Here is a 14,994-nt window from a genome sequence, read left to right as displayed (position 1 = left end):
GTTAGGGGTTTTCAACCTGCGGCTCCGGAGCCACAAGTGGCTGTTTGACTTTCCCAGCGGCTCTTTTAATAACATGGATAAAAGCGAATATTTTTAAATATGAAGGCAACAAATGCAGCTTTAGCAGTTTTTGTAGTGGAATAATTGCTTTGAATCTCAGATCCAGCAAACACAAGAAGAATATAACTAATAACATGTTGCAAATTATTTATTTGTTTGGAAACTGTGGTTTCTAACATCCTATTTAAAAAATCTATTCATCCTCTTGTAAAAGTTTTATGCTTTTCTTTATTGTTTTTTAGAATGTCAACACATTTTCTGTAGTTTATCAAAATTATACCTTTTTTTCCCCCCCAACAGATCATTGGCTATAAAGTTTTATTTAGCTACACTGAAGGCAGAAAAAGGCTCACTGTTTTTTCTAAAATTATTCTGTTTTAGAAAAAGACTACAACGCAGGGCATTCTGGGTAAATACAACAAAAACAAACAAACAAGCTAGTCTAGCGCTAGCAGGAGAAATTACTTGTTTTTTGTTTTTTACCAAAGAGAGAAGAGAAATCCTACAACCTCTAAAATCTGACGCCACTCCATTTTTGTTTACATTTGCACTCAGTGTTTTTTTCAGAGGTTTTTCTGTCATTTCCTTCAGTGATTTTTGGTGAAGCGCCACCACAGGTGAGGAGGGGAACTTGTTTTATAATTAGTTTGGTTCTTTAGACGCAGTCCAGAGTGAAGGAGAACCTCAGGAGCTGAAAATGTAACAAATGTTGCAACTTTATTCCCCTATCGAATCGAGTCTACGGGACTATCAGATGTGCAAACACCCTAAAAGAATATTCTCTTAAAGGGGCAGTATCATGCATAATGTAACTTTTTTTATAGCTTTACATCATGTTATATTATTCCCTCATCAAAAACACACCTGGAGTGCTGATTTGATTGTTTCATGCATGTTTGAGAAATCCTTTAATCTTCATGGCAACCATTGAGCTGTACAAAACGCCTGGGTGGACCTAGCCCCGCCTTCGAGATGCAGCTCCTCCCCCACGGAGCAGCAATTACCAAACATCTGGTGGAACTGCACATCTCATTATACGAGCGTTTTCTCAGTGCATCACTTATAAAAATGCTGCTAAAAGGGTTAATGGAGGAGCCATGTTGTGATGACTTCCTGTAGGTGGAGTTTCAGAAAGAGCAGAAGCTTCTTAAAGAAACAGAGGCCCGATTTCAAGGCGTATAGATATATATATGTAGTAATTTTATAATGCCTGAAGGCTTGATTGTACTATAAAATGGCGCTATGTGCCTGGAAAACACTTCCCCTTTCTTTTTTTTTTTAAATGGTGGATTTCTGAGAACGTCTTGGTTCTCCAGCGTGGTTCTCACCTGTCCTGACCTCTCACCCCCCCAATCTGTGCCCACCAGCAGCTATGCAGACAGACGCGGCCGAGCCGCCTGGAACTTCAGCCTTAACTATTTGTTTATTCGAAATGAAGTATAAATAGTATGTGGGTTATCGGTTTCGAGTTTGCTACCAGGGCTTATGAATAATTAACACTCGCCCCCGGAAGGAGAGAGAGAAAACGGCTAAAGTCGAGCGCCGCTCAATAACCTCAGCGCTTCCTCCCAGTTCAAACCTCGGGCACGGCTAAAATAGAAACCAGGCAGCAAGAAGTTAGACTGCAGAGCTGGATGTGGGTCACTGATGAGGAGGAGAATCAAAGTTTATCAGCAGGTCGACACTTTCAGATTTCGTCTCACTGCTCTAACGTTTAATCTGCTCTGTTGTTAGCAGCAACATCACGACTAAAACCAAGATTAAGAACCTCCATAGAGCAAGATTTATAGCCCATTTATCTGGCATGTACGGAAGAGGGTTAGGGCCACAACAAAAAAAAAAAGCATTCTGACTTTAATCTCAAAATTCTGTCTTTAATTCCAGAATTCTTACTTTAATCTCCGAATTTTGATTTTTTTTTTTTCCAGAATTTTGACATTTTTTCCTACGAATTTTGACTTCAGTGTCTAAATTCTATGATCTCAAAATTCTGATTTTTTTTTCCTCTGAATTTTGACTTCAATTTCAAAATTCTGACTTCTTTCCTTCAAAATTGAACATTTTTCTTTTGAATTCTCACTTTTTTCTCAGAATTGTAACTATTTTTCATAATTTTGACTTTTTTCTCAGAATCCTCACTTTAAACTGATTTCTGACATTAATCTATTTTGCATTGGCCCTAATCCTCTTCTGTAGTGATGCAAAAAGAAAGTACGCCCTCATTTTTAATTTGCTTTGTATAATTAAGTAGATGTCTTAAAAAACACTAAACCCTCATGTACGCTAAATTATTAAACAAAATCAAGACTGAAATGGAAAACCTGTTCCAGATAAACTAACCCTGCCTACATTCTTACTGCTGCTTCCATTGGATTTCAAGGTAAGTGATTATATACATCTGTAATCAGCTTTGGGTTTGTGGTTCTGGAGCGGCAGGTGGGTATTAACAGTTTCATCAGAAATTACCCAAAGATAAAGATATTAATGGTCAGACCAGGAATCTGCAACCTGCAGCTCTTTGTCCCTTCCACAACAACTCTTTATAACTTTGGCTAAAAAAAATAAACTAAGTAAAATGTTCTCAATATGTACAATATATACTCTAGTTATGTACATATTGTAAATTTGAGATTTTCAAAAGTCTAAAAATGTTGTCTTGAAATGCAATTTTTCCAATTTTGTTCTACAAAATTTCTGATTAATCCTCAAACTTTCTGAGTTTTTGGTGGAGATTTACTCCTTTTTTTCCATCTGCAACGGCCCCAATATGCCGTCGAATGACTCCTTATCTCACTCGGTTCCATGTTTCCTGATTTGGCATCAGCTTTTTAAGCCTCAAGTTGCCATGAGACGACTGCTGCTGCGCTGTTGGGAAACATTTCCTCCGACTCGCAGTGAAACCTCTGGGCAGCTGCTAATGTCTCAGAGCAATAAAACAAAAAAGATGCTGGAAACCAGTTCAGAAACGACTAAACGTTTCAGCTTGTGTAGATTTACAGTCTGTCTCAGCAGGTTTGGTCATAAGATGAGTTTAGCTTTTGATTAACTAGCTATGATGCCTGGTTTTCATTGCCGTTTCATGGGATCATCTGCAGTGTCTCTTGGACTGATTTCCTGGTCCAGTTGTGAACCGTCAGGCTTTTCATTTCCTTCACGTCTCTCGGCCACACAAGCTGCTAAGCCCAAAGCTCAACAAAAATACACACCGCATGGCTGTTCGCAAGCTATCTGCACCAAGCTGCAGCAACACCAGCCAGAAGAAGAGGCACAGGATGCAGCAGGATGTCCGCTTGGGTTACGGCAGGCTGTTTGTGTATTTATTCAACAACCTTGACATCAAACCTCTGCTAGCGCCACAGTGGCTAACTAGTTTTCTAAATGCTACTAGTTTACCAAAGCCAATGCTAGTAGTTTACAAGTGGAAATAAAAAAAATGCAGCTAGTCAAAGACATTCAACCTGAAAACATCTGAAGAAATATTACACAATATTACCAAGTAATTTTTCTCTAGTTTCTAGTGCAAATGTCTTGGTATACTTTAAATAAGAGAAAACTAACTTATAAGTAGCTTTTGAACAACTTTTTTTATGTAATTAATTCCTTTACATTGATGAAAAAGTTAGATTATTTCACTTATTAGCAGAGCCATGTTGACCAAGTTTCAGAAAGAGCAGGAGCTTCTTAAAGAGACAGAGGCCCAATTTCAAGGTGACTTAAGTTACTGTATATTTGCTGTATACAGCATTTTCATAACAATTGAAAGTCACATAGTTACTTGATTGTGCTGTAAAAAGCCACTATGGGCCTGGAAAATCCATGATGGGTGTTAGTGGATGACACAAAAGTGTAATAAGTTGTCTTGTACACTTTAGAATGTTCTCAAAATGTTGACTATTTGTAAAAAAAAAAAAATTAAATTGAAGAATCAGAACTTAAACATATCAAGTTTCTCTGTGTACAGCGTGGTCACAAACACTTTGACAAGGATGCTGACTGATGCCCATGCTATCAATTAAATGCACAAATGGGTTGCCATATAGAGTGACACTTGTGCTGCTGCTTCTCTCCCGGGTCTGGACCACGGCCAGGCCTGTGGTAGCTAAATAAGCCGTGCCCTCCAGTTAACCTTCCACTGAGACGCACTCACAGCCTCACACGAGGCCTGCATCCATATTTCATAGGTGAAACATATCTGCCCAGCGGTATTTTACACCCACTGTGGGGCTCACCTTCCAGGGGCTGACCTGGCACCAGGAGCACCGGGCCCGCAGCCCGCTCCAGGAGCTTTCAAGTCGAGGCCAAGCTCCCAGTCATCCAGCCTGCAGAAGTTGCAGCAGCTCCAGCTCTGCTTCTGCCTCCTATTTATTGAATAGTTTGACTGAATAACCGACTTTGTTCTTTGTGACAGAACGGAAACTTTTACTGCCGAGCCTTGGAGAGCAGGTTGTATTCATCAGTAGTTTTAGCTGCTGACCTTTTCCCTCCGTACATTCCCAGACCTCCTGGATAGTTGCTCAACATCTGCAGGCCAAATGATGTCCAGGTTTAATCTGATTAAACCAAACCGCAGTTTCTCTCCGACTCCCCTCCTCTTTGGAGACCCCGACTCTGAAGAACTTGGCCACATGCGAACGATCTGTTTTCTTTTTCCTTTTTGGGGTTCTTTGGCAGAGCTGGTGGAAAATTTCAGAGGGCATGACTTGTTAATTCCTCTGTCTTTTCCTGCTCTCGTTCTTACTCCCCCCGGCTCCCATCTCATTGCTAAGGTACAGCGGCTCTGAGCAGATCCAGTGCAGCACCACAAAAACACTAAATCTTACCGAGTGTTTTAAAGTTTCTACTGCAAACATATTAGCGTGCTTGAAATAAGACAAAACTAACTTGCTAATAACTGATATAGGAACTTGTTTTCTACATAATATTGATGAAAAAGTACTTGCAAGAAAAAAATTTGCCAGTGGAACTAGATTTTTTTCATCAATACTAAGGAATATTTTACTTAAAGGAGACCTATAATGCAGAATTCACATTTAGCATGTTTTTATACTCCCATTTATTTCCATACTGCTTTTAAAAGTGAACGCTTAAAAATATGTTAAGCTGGTTTTGGGCAATAAATTAAAGCTTTTGGTGTTTAGAAAATTTGTTTTAAAAATCTCTGGAATCCCCAGTGAAGCCCGGCCCGTTACCTAGCAACCCCAGCAGAGTTCCACCCGTCACCTAGCAACCCCAGCAGAGTTCCACCCGTCACCTAGCAACCCCAGCAGAGTTCCACCTGTCACCTAGCAACACCAGCAGAGTTCCATCTTGTGTTGTCAGCTGGTTTTACCACTGTATGTTCTGTACAATGGCTGCTGGAAATGACCTAAATATAAAATGAATAAAATGAGTATATACATGAAAAATATGTGAATTTAAATCTTTACATGAGTCCAGAGTTTCACCACTGGATGTGCTGTACAATGGCTGCTGAAGAAGACAAGTGTTTTGTTGTTGACTTAACATCCAGAAACCACTTGCTGCATTCTTGTTGCTTGTCCAGGAGGCTCCACTTCTGCTTTTCAAAGACGTACAGCTGTATAATTTTACAGTTTGCAGCCATTCGTTGCAGACTCAACGAGTGTAAATGTTGAGTCAGGGGGGCGTGGCCAGCAGCAGCAGCTAATTTGGATTTAAAGCTCAAACTAGGCAGAACTGAGCAGACTAAAATCTCATTATCTAAGAATAATTTTGTACAAAACATGTAATGAACATGTTTTGCATGGCCCATAGACTTATAAAACAAGTTCCTATATCTATCTGCAAAGTTATTTCTAAGTTGGTTTCTCATTTTAAGTGTACTGAGGTATTTGCACTGGAACCTGGACCAAAAACACTTGGTGAGATTTTGTGTTTCTGCAGTAAGGCTGTACATCTTATGCATTTCTATAGCTTCTCTCCTCTCCCTGCTCTCCTCCTCCTCTTCCAGAGCAGAGTATCACTGCTGCTTGGCTGGCCTCTAGGTAAACCCCGGGCTGCGTACTCTCACCCCTCGTCGCTCAGGGAACTGGCACCAGGAGACAAATCCATGGATGTGTTTACGGGGTTCTGACAAATTTCTTCCTCTTCGTTCCCTCACTCGCATCGTGGACTTGACGTGAGAGCATTATATTTAATTCCTCATTCCCCGTGCAGCCAGAGGCAGTGCGGTGGAGGAGTTATGGGGCCCGGAGATGGAGCCATGGCCTCTGCGGTGGCTGGTGCACCATTATGGAGGCAGCGGGACGGGCGAGTGATGGGTTCACATAGGTCTTGTGGTAGACCTATGGGATTTGGGGCCTGGCTGTATTTTCTTACAGTAGGGAAATGCCAGGGTCACTGGTGCTGGAAGTACTGGTCACTCTGTAATTAATTGAATTTAGAAATAGGGGTTTCCACCACAGGCTGCACAGTGCAACAGTAGCTCACACTGTATTCATGTTAGCTAAAGGTGACCTGTTGTGCCAGGTGACATGCTAGGATAGGTCTATGGACTATTAAAAACAAAATTAGTCTTGGATAATGAGAATTTAATCTGGCCACTTCTAGAGTGAGCTGTTTTAGGACGTCTTGTCACTTTAAATTAAAATAAGCTGCTTCTGGCCACGCCCCCAACTCAACATTTACACTCCCAATTAAAAATGGCTGCAAAAAGACGCACAATTAAACAACCACACATCTTTGAAAAGCATTAGTAGAGCATCCTACACAACCAACAAGAATGCAGCAAATGGTTTCTGGAAAAGACAAAACACCTGCCTTTTCCAGCAGCCATTGTAAAAAATATACAGCAGTAAAACCAGCTGACCAAATGTCCTGGAGCTCAAGTTGGGTTGCTAGGGGACAGCAGAGTTCTGCTGGGGTTGCTAGGTAACGGGCAGTGCCTGCTGATTTGTTGCTTTACATTCTAGAGGTTTTTGAAACAGCAAATTTTCCAGATACCAAAAACCTTTGATTGATATTTTTTTGTTTGTTTTTTTTAAGGACGTGGACTTTTTTTTTTTTCTGTAGAAACTTAAATGGAAGTACAAAATCATCCAAATGCAAATTTTACCATGTAATTTACTGCTGAAGGATAAAAATGGTTTAGAAAATGAATTTAAATAAATCCACTTCTGTCTGGTAGTTAGCTCAGCAGCTGAAAACACTCAAATGGCTTTGATTGATCAGTTCCAACATTTGTACATTATCTTCTGGACAGAAGTTTGTTTTCTTTCATGCTACCCAAAAAACAGACGGTGAAGCTACGAGTGTTTTCATTCTTGACAGACTAATATTGCCAGGATGAAGTCATAATATTAGCAGATAAAGGTTGCAAAATAAAGTAGTAATTTTATGAGAACTCCTCCATGAAAAATAACTGGAGCATTAAATGAGGAATGTTCTTAAAAATAAGAACACAGTTAATCTTTTAGTACATTAGCATCAAATTATTATCAGTTGCAGCACTTTGAAACAATTCAGCAAGCGACCGAATGTTTTGGATAAAGAATCACAGACCAGACGATTTGGTCGTGTCAGATCTCCAAGTAGCAAATAGAGCTTAAATAATCAATCTGGTTGAAATAACTAGCTAATTCAGGAATCGATTAATCATTAACTGGCGTATGCAGGCTAAAAAAAAACAACATTTGCTCAAAAAACCGTAATCAGAGCTGTAATTAAGCCAAAGCTGTACAAAAATACGTACTTTTTGCATTTAAGATAAAAACACCCTTGTTTGTAGATACATTTTAGCCAAAAGTCCTCAAGTGGCATTTTTAGCTTCATCTGGTTCAGATTTATGTCATTGCATTTTAGGCAATGAAATCTTTATTATTCAAAAAAGAAATTGTATTTCTTTACTTGGTTAAATTTATTTATAACATTGTATATAAAGCCTTACAAAGCTAAATAAAAAATCTGTTGAATGTAGATTTTTTTTAGATATGATAATCAATAATTTGATCCCATTTTAAAAAATTGTTTTGTAATTTTACAACTTTCTTCAATTCAAAAATACTTTATATATCAAAACGAGAACTTAAATGTTGCTGTAGCTCACATGAATTCAAATTCCTGGTCATTATTGATGACTGTTGGCAGGCAAGATCTCCTGTAGCAGTCTGTATTCAAACGAATCTGCAGAAGCCTCTGACTGAAGACAGTCTCAGGAAGAAGATGGTGAGGGTTGCTCATGAGTTCCTTGATTTCATGAACATTCTTTGATCTAACATTTTGACTTAATTCTCATAATTTAGTCTGTGTTCACACTGCAGCCTGAAGTGACCCAAATCCATTTTTTTTGCCTTATTGCAACCTGCATCTGATCTTTTCATGACGGTCTGAACAACAGAGGCTGCTTGGATATCCGATACATATCTGATGTTTTTAAATGTGACCTGAATCTGAACGTCCAGGTCTCATTCATCCAATCTGAACGTCATCGATACTCGACAAAGGTCACTGTTCTGCGTCCTGATGTGGGCAAGCGGGAAGAAAAACGGCAACCATGGTGGATGGTAATGAGGATTAAGCTGTTAATGCACCGGCTCCGATCGGACAGCAATTTCACAATCGTAAGATATGCTCCACCGTTAGCATCCATGTTTACAAAATCTGAGAACTACTTCTTCTTCTTCTTCTTCTTCTTTATGGCGGTTGGGAAAACACTCTTTGCAGTTCACACTGGAGATCACGTACAAATGAACAACCATGTTAAAAAAAAATCTGATTTCACAAAAAGAAAAGTTGTAGTTGAGCATTAAGGCCTGCGGTGTGAACGCAGCCTTACTAACGCTCCTTCAGCTCAGCGTGTGAAACAACGGGGAAAGGAAGGAGGCCTCCTCTGCGGTTTCTCTTTGACTCAGCTTTCCCAGAAGCGTGAATCAGCTCAGAGCGACCGCAGAGGAGCCTGAAGGCTCTTTATCTGGGCCCTGGGGCCTCTTCCAGGATAACTGGGGCGCTGGGACTGAACCGCCTCTCCGCTGTCACAGCAGCCCCTTTCTGCTCGGCCCCCTGCTGACTCACAGCTGCTGCACCAGGACGACCCACCCAGGCGACCCGTTAACGTGTTGATGTATATTTTCCCTGGCATATCCACTCCCTCAGTCCACATATGCTGTTTACATGCAGCTGACATGTTTTATTATGTCTAGCAGAGACTGCACCACCAACCTAAACATAACAGACGAGCAGAGCTGGGCAGTAACTCGGTACATTTACTCAGTTACATTTACTTCAGTAATGTTTCTTGAAAAAAACTACTTTTAGGAATATTTGAGCTTTTTACTTTTACTTGAGTAATTTTATTATGAAGTATTTCTACTCTTACTTGAATAAAATGTCTGGATTTTCTACCCACTGAATGAAAAACAAACATATTTTCACCAGAAACTCAGACACACACCTGCAGTTTTTGTTCAAGTTTCATAAGTTTTTTATTGACAGAAACTGATTTGGAAACTTTTTCTCTTGCTTGATTTTTTGTTGTTTGCATGAATTATTGTAATTTTCGTCTTTAAAATACCAAAATTTCCACTTTATTTTACGTTTTGGTTAGTTTGATGATGTAATTTTAATTATTGAATGATTGATAACTTGAGTAGAGTTTTTACCAAATACTCTTATACTCTTGGGCACTCTGCCCTCCTCTGCATCTGAGCGTCTTTGATCCGGATGATGGTGCCTCAACCTTTCGCTCTTTTCCTCCCTTTGCTTCACTCAGAACCGGTACTGTCATGCAAACTTTTCTGGAATTTTGCAGAGAGTAAATTTAGCTGCTGTTTCTTGTAATCTTTGTTCAGTGGAAGAGAGAAAAAAAAAAAGTCCTTGGCACTCTCTGCTTGTTTCTCAACAAAGCTCGGCTTCACATCCTGCATGGGAGCTGCCCAGGAAAACCACAGGCCATTGAGTAACTCCTCTGTGTCGGAGAACTAGCTCAGGGGCATCCGCTGATCCCAGCCCCGCCACTTCGCTCTTATCTAACCAGTTTTTCCAGAAGAAGCTGACACAAGTCTGTGCTTTGTCTGCTACTGACTGTAAACTGAAGACGTTTGGCTGCTGATAAGAAAAGTAAGTACTGGTAAAGATCACCGAGGTTATCCCTCAGTCTACCAGTTTGTTTTCATTCCTGTTAACGATGAGGCTAAGTGACTTTTACATCCCACCCAGTTTCTTCCAGCATCTTGAACAGAAACACAATAAACTTGCAGAAACGCAAAGCAAATCTTATCAGATTTTAGGAGCAAAGCTGCTGCTAAAGCAACATTCCTCAATTCATCTTGATAATATTTGGTATTACTTTAAAAATGCCTGTAATTTTTACACATGTATAAAGTAATTTAAAGAATAGCCTGGATAAATAGTTATGAAAGCTCAAAATAATGTTTGATTTTGGCTTTTCTTGTTTATATAATTAGTAATATAAAAAGTTTTGCATGTCCAAAGTGGTAACTTCTCTTCGTATTCCAGGTTATCAGACAGAAAACAGAGAGGAGTAATTTATTTTACAAACAGCATCACTTCTTTTAGTAACGTAACTTGAATTTAACTTTGATTAATCAATTGAAAAGATTTTTTTCTCTACATAACAAAGTTCTGGGTGGAACCTTTGTATGCATTCGTTTCTGGTACAACCATAAATCTGACGCACAAGCAACATTTGAAAACAGCAGCTAGTTAATGGTGTTCATCCTCAATAACAGTTGGACAGTAACTAATTTCATTTACTTGAGTAACTTTTTTGGGAAAAAAATTACTTTTAGGAGTATTTTTACTTTTTACTTTTACTTAATTTTATTACGTGTGTAAACTTTCTGGAAACTTTAGCCTCTGTGAGTAACTTCACTGAATGAAGAACAAATTTATTTTAACCAAAAATAAATATATATTAAAAAATTGAAATTGATCTGGAAAAATGTTATTTTAATTGCATGAATTACTTTCATTTGACCTACAAAATACCAAAATCTGCAGCTCTTAACCGACACCATTTAATCTGAAAGTTTAGACATGATTTTAGGTTTAATGATCCACCTGCGGTGAGGTTTGTGTCACTGCTCTGCAGCAGTTTGTGACTTGTTTTGTTTTATGGGGATAAAGAAGAACATGCTGAGCGTTTTAATCACATTCATGTCTTTTCGTCATTAGCAGATGACGAAAAGACCAAAACGTAAACTCTGCTAAAATGAGCCCCAAAAACAAACAAGTTCTTCTTTTACCAGAGAGTTTTGGAATCAGCGTTGTATAAACAGTTAAATGTGTGAGTGTGAGTGTGTGTGTGTGTGTGTGTGTGTGTGTGTGTGTGTGTGTGTGTGTGTGTGTGTGTGTGTGTGTGGGGGTGTGTGTGTGTGTGTGTGTGTGTGTGTGTGGGAACAATGTGGTCATTTATGGAGTGATCACCACAGTCCTCACCAACAGCCTTCAACACATTAACCACGTGACTGTTAACATGTAACCGAGCGGTGAATCATTGCGTGCTAAGCTCATGTTCTCGCCCTTTGACCTCATCATTTTAACCTGAAATACTGAAAATCTGACTGTGGTCAGGCTGAAAACGAAGCGTTGCTAAAGTTTTCACATCCATCGAGCTGCTACACGTCGGGTTTGGTTAAAACCACAGACACTCAAAGTATTTTATCTACATTTTGGGTGATAAACATAATTGTCAGTGCAGTGGCTAGCACTGATGCTTTAAGTGCTTCAAATTAATTTTTACCACTCATAAATATGTACATGTTTCTTTTTTTATGTTTGAGCTACGACTTTTTACAGTCAACTTGTGCTGGCTTGAAATTTCTCCTTGAAGGGAAAACAATAGAAATGATACGAGTCAACTAGGACTGAATCGATTAATCGATTCTTGAAATAAATGTCAACCAATTTAGTAATCGATTAATCGATACAATGCAAAAATACACTTTGGTCTAGTTTCTAGTGCAAATATCTTATTTTTGTCTCGTTTCAAGTTTACTAACTTACAAGTAACTTTACAGCAAGATATAGGAGTCAATAATTTCTTAATATTGATGAAAAATGATTTGCTCCAATGGCAGATTATTTCACTTATATAAGAAAAATAATCTCAGTGGAACTGGAACTTTTATAGATTATAAAAGGTATTTTTAATATTTTAATATACACTGCAAGAACACGAAATCCTACCAAGTATTTAATCTAGTTTTAGTGCAAATGTCATATTTCAAGACAAAACTAACTTTTCAGTAAGACATAGGAGCTTGTTTTGAGTAAATAATTTCTTAAGGAAAGTACTAGTTCGACTGGCAGATTATTTCCTATAAAATTAAATAATCTGCCAGTGGAATTAGTAAATTTTCATCAATATTAAGGAATTATTTACTTAAAATAATCTACTTTATCTCGCTGCAAGGTTACTAGTAAGTTAGTTTTGTCTTATTTCAAGTGTACCAAGATATATGCACTAAAAACTAGACCAAAAATACTTAGTAAGATTTTGTGTTTTTGCAGTGTACGTGACATTTATAACTAGAATCAGACCAATAAACAGAAAATGAATTAGTACAGGAATGTGAACTTTATGAAAAATATGTTTAAAAGTACTTTTAATCAGACAAAACAAGACTCACACACTAACTGTTTATGAGTAGAATCAGTCCTGACCTTTGACCTGATTCCAGTGACCTTTGCCCCACTGAGCCTGTGATGTCACCTCGATCCAGAAAAGGCTGAGCTGGGAATAAAAAGGCAGCACCAGGATCCCGAGTCCAGCAGAATAATTACATGAATGAGGGAGGGAATCAGGAAATAGCTTTTTGGTTTGGGAAACTGAGGAGTTGGATGGAGCGCTGCCATGTGCTAAATGAAAACAGGATTCAGAGAAAAAAAACAAAAAAAACAAGAAAACGGGGGCGAGGGTGAATCACAGAGTGTGAGAGAACACAGATGAGGCCAAAACGTGTGTTTTACAACGGGGAGGGGGCTGCAGGTTAGCCAGGGTCAACTGGGGGGGCGTCCCGCTCCCCACCCAGCTTCCTCCTCCTCCTCCTCCTCTTCTTCCTCGCAGGTTTCATTCGGATCTTCCCAATCACGGTTTTTATTGCAGGAAATTTCTGCCACACCGCATCGCGTGAGCTGGAGGAGCGCTCCATTCTTAGCCCGGGCGCCGCTGAGTGCCAGGGGTACGTGGAGCCTGGCAGCGCGAAGGTTACGCAGCGAGAGGAGGGGTGCACTGCAGAAACAAAATCTGACCAAGGACTGCTGGTCCAGCTTCCACTGCTGATGTCCTACAGAACCTGAACCTAACTTACAACTAGAACTGAAACGATTAATCGCCTTAATCGTGATTAATCGATTATTAAAATAACAGTAGACTAATTTAGTTTTAAAAAAACGTGTGTGTGTTGTTTGCTAGTCACAAAAACAGTAAGAGTTTCTGAATCTGAGTCTAGAGAAACTTGAAAGACTAGAGCTGAAACGATTAATCATGATTAATCAATTAGGGAAATAATTGTAGACTAATTTAGCAACCGATTACTCATTAACTGAAGTATACAGACTCAAAAAAAGGCAATTTGCTGAAAAAGGCAACATATCCAGAGCCATAATTAAGCTATATATATATATATATACATATATGTAAATGTTTAGCCAAATTTTATCAAGTTGTAGTTTTAGTCTCACCTGGATCAGATTTTCTAAAGGAATGCTGTTTTATGCAATAAAATGTTTATTTTCTTATTTAAAGTGGCTATTTGCATTTAACCACTAACCTAAAAGTGGTAAAATGAAAAATCAGAATGTGCCTTTCTTATCCAATTAATCGATGAATCGTCAGAATAATCGATAAAATAACTGATTACTAAATAATCATTAGTTGCAGCTCTACTTGCATGTAGCTTTATAGGAAGATTTAGGACCTTATTTTAAGTAAATAATTCCTTAATATTGATGATAAAGTACTAGTTCCTCTAGCAGATCATTTCATTTTCCCCATGTTATAAGTGAAATAATCTGCCAATGGAACTAGAGCTTTTTCATGAATGTTAAGGATTTTTTTTCTCTAGTATCTTGTGCAAATATCTTGATACACTTCAATTAAGGTGAGATTAAATTACAAGCAACTTTACAGCAAAACATGGGCGCTTGATTTAAGCTAATTATCACAAGTTACTCTTGCGGTTGGGAAAAATGTTTTCTTCTGTACTCAAGAATTATTGACTTAAAACAAGCTTCTGTACTTTACTGAAAAGTTACTTGTAATTCTTTTAGTCTTAATTCAAGCGTGCTAAGATATTTCCACTAGAATCCAGACCAAAACTCTTGGTCAGACTTTGTGTTTTTGCAGTGCGGACCTGCCAGGCAGCTCTGATCCAAGTGGCCACGCCTTTTTCTCTGGTAACGGAGGGAATTCAGAGGAAGAAGGTAAAAACGAACCACCAGCACTGCCCTCTCACCAACACCCAACCTTTACGCCCCCTCCTCCTCGCTCCAGGCTGGGCTTTCATCTGAAAAAGAGGCGGGCGCTTTTGGGGCTTGTGGTTTTTATTGAAATAATATTTTCTGTACTCTGCTGCTTCTCTGGCTCTGTTCTCCCTTAACAACGGGCATTATTTTTAGCCTCTGTGTCGAGTTCGGTCATTTCCTGCTGCAGAAAAGACTCGACCACAAGCAGACTCAAACACTGAGAGGCTTTCTGCTCTGCCTACCGAACTCACAATGTTCCCCGTACGAGCCGCCCCCTCTCTCTACGCAAAAATGTAAATACTCACTTTTTTCAGAACCTACACAATCTAGATTAAGCAATCTATGTGGTTGAATAACATACCACAGTGTTTAAAAGAAACGCTGGACTTGAGACTACACAGATTCATCAACACACCCAGGAACAGAGATGGGTGGTAACTAGTTACATTTACCCAGCTACAATTACTTTAGTACGTTTTTTTTGGGAAAAAA

This window comes from Poecilia reticulata, chromosome 15 (assembly GCF_904066995.2).
Source record: "Poecilia reticulata chromosome 15, P_reticulata-male-v2, whole genome shotgun sequence".
Taxonomy (NCBI): Eukaryota; Metazoa; Chordata; class Actinopteri; order Cyprinodontiformes; family Poeciliidae; genus Poecilia; species Poecilia reticulata.
This window is presented reverse-complemented; position numbering follows the sequence as displayed.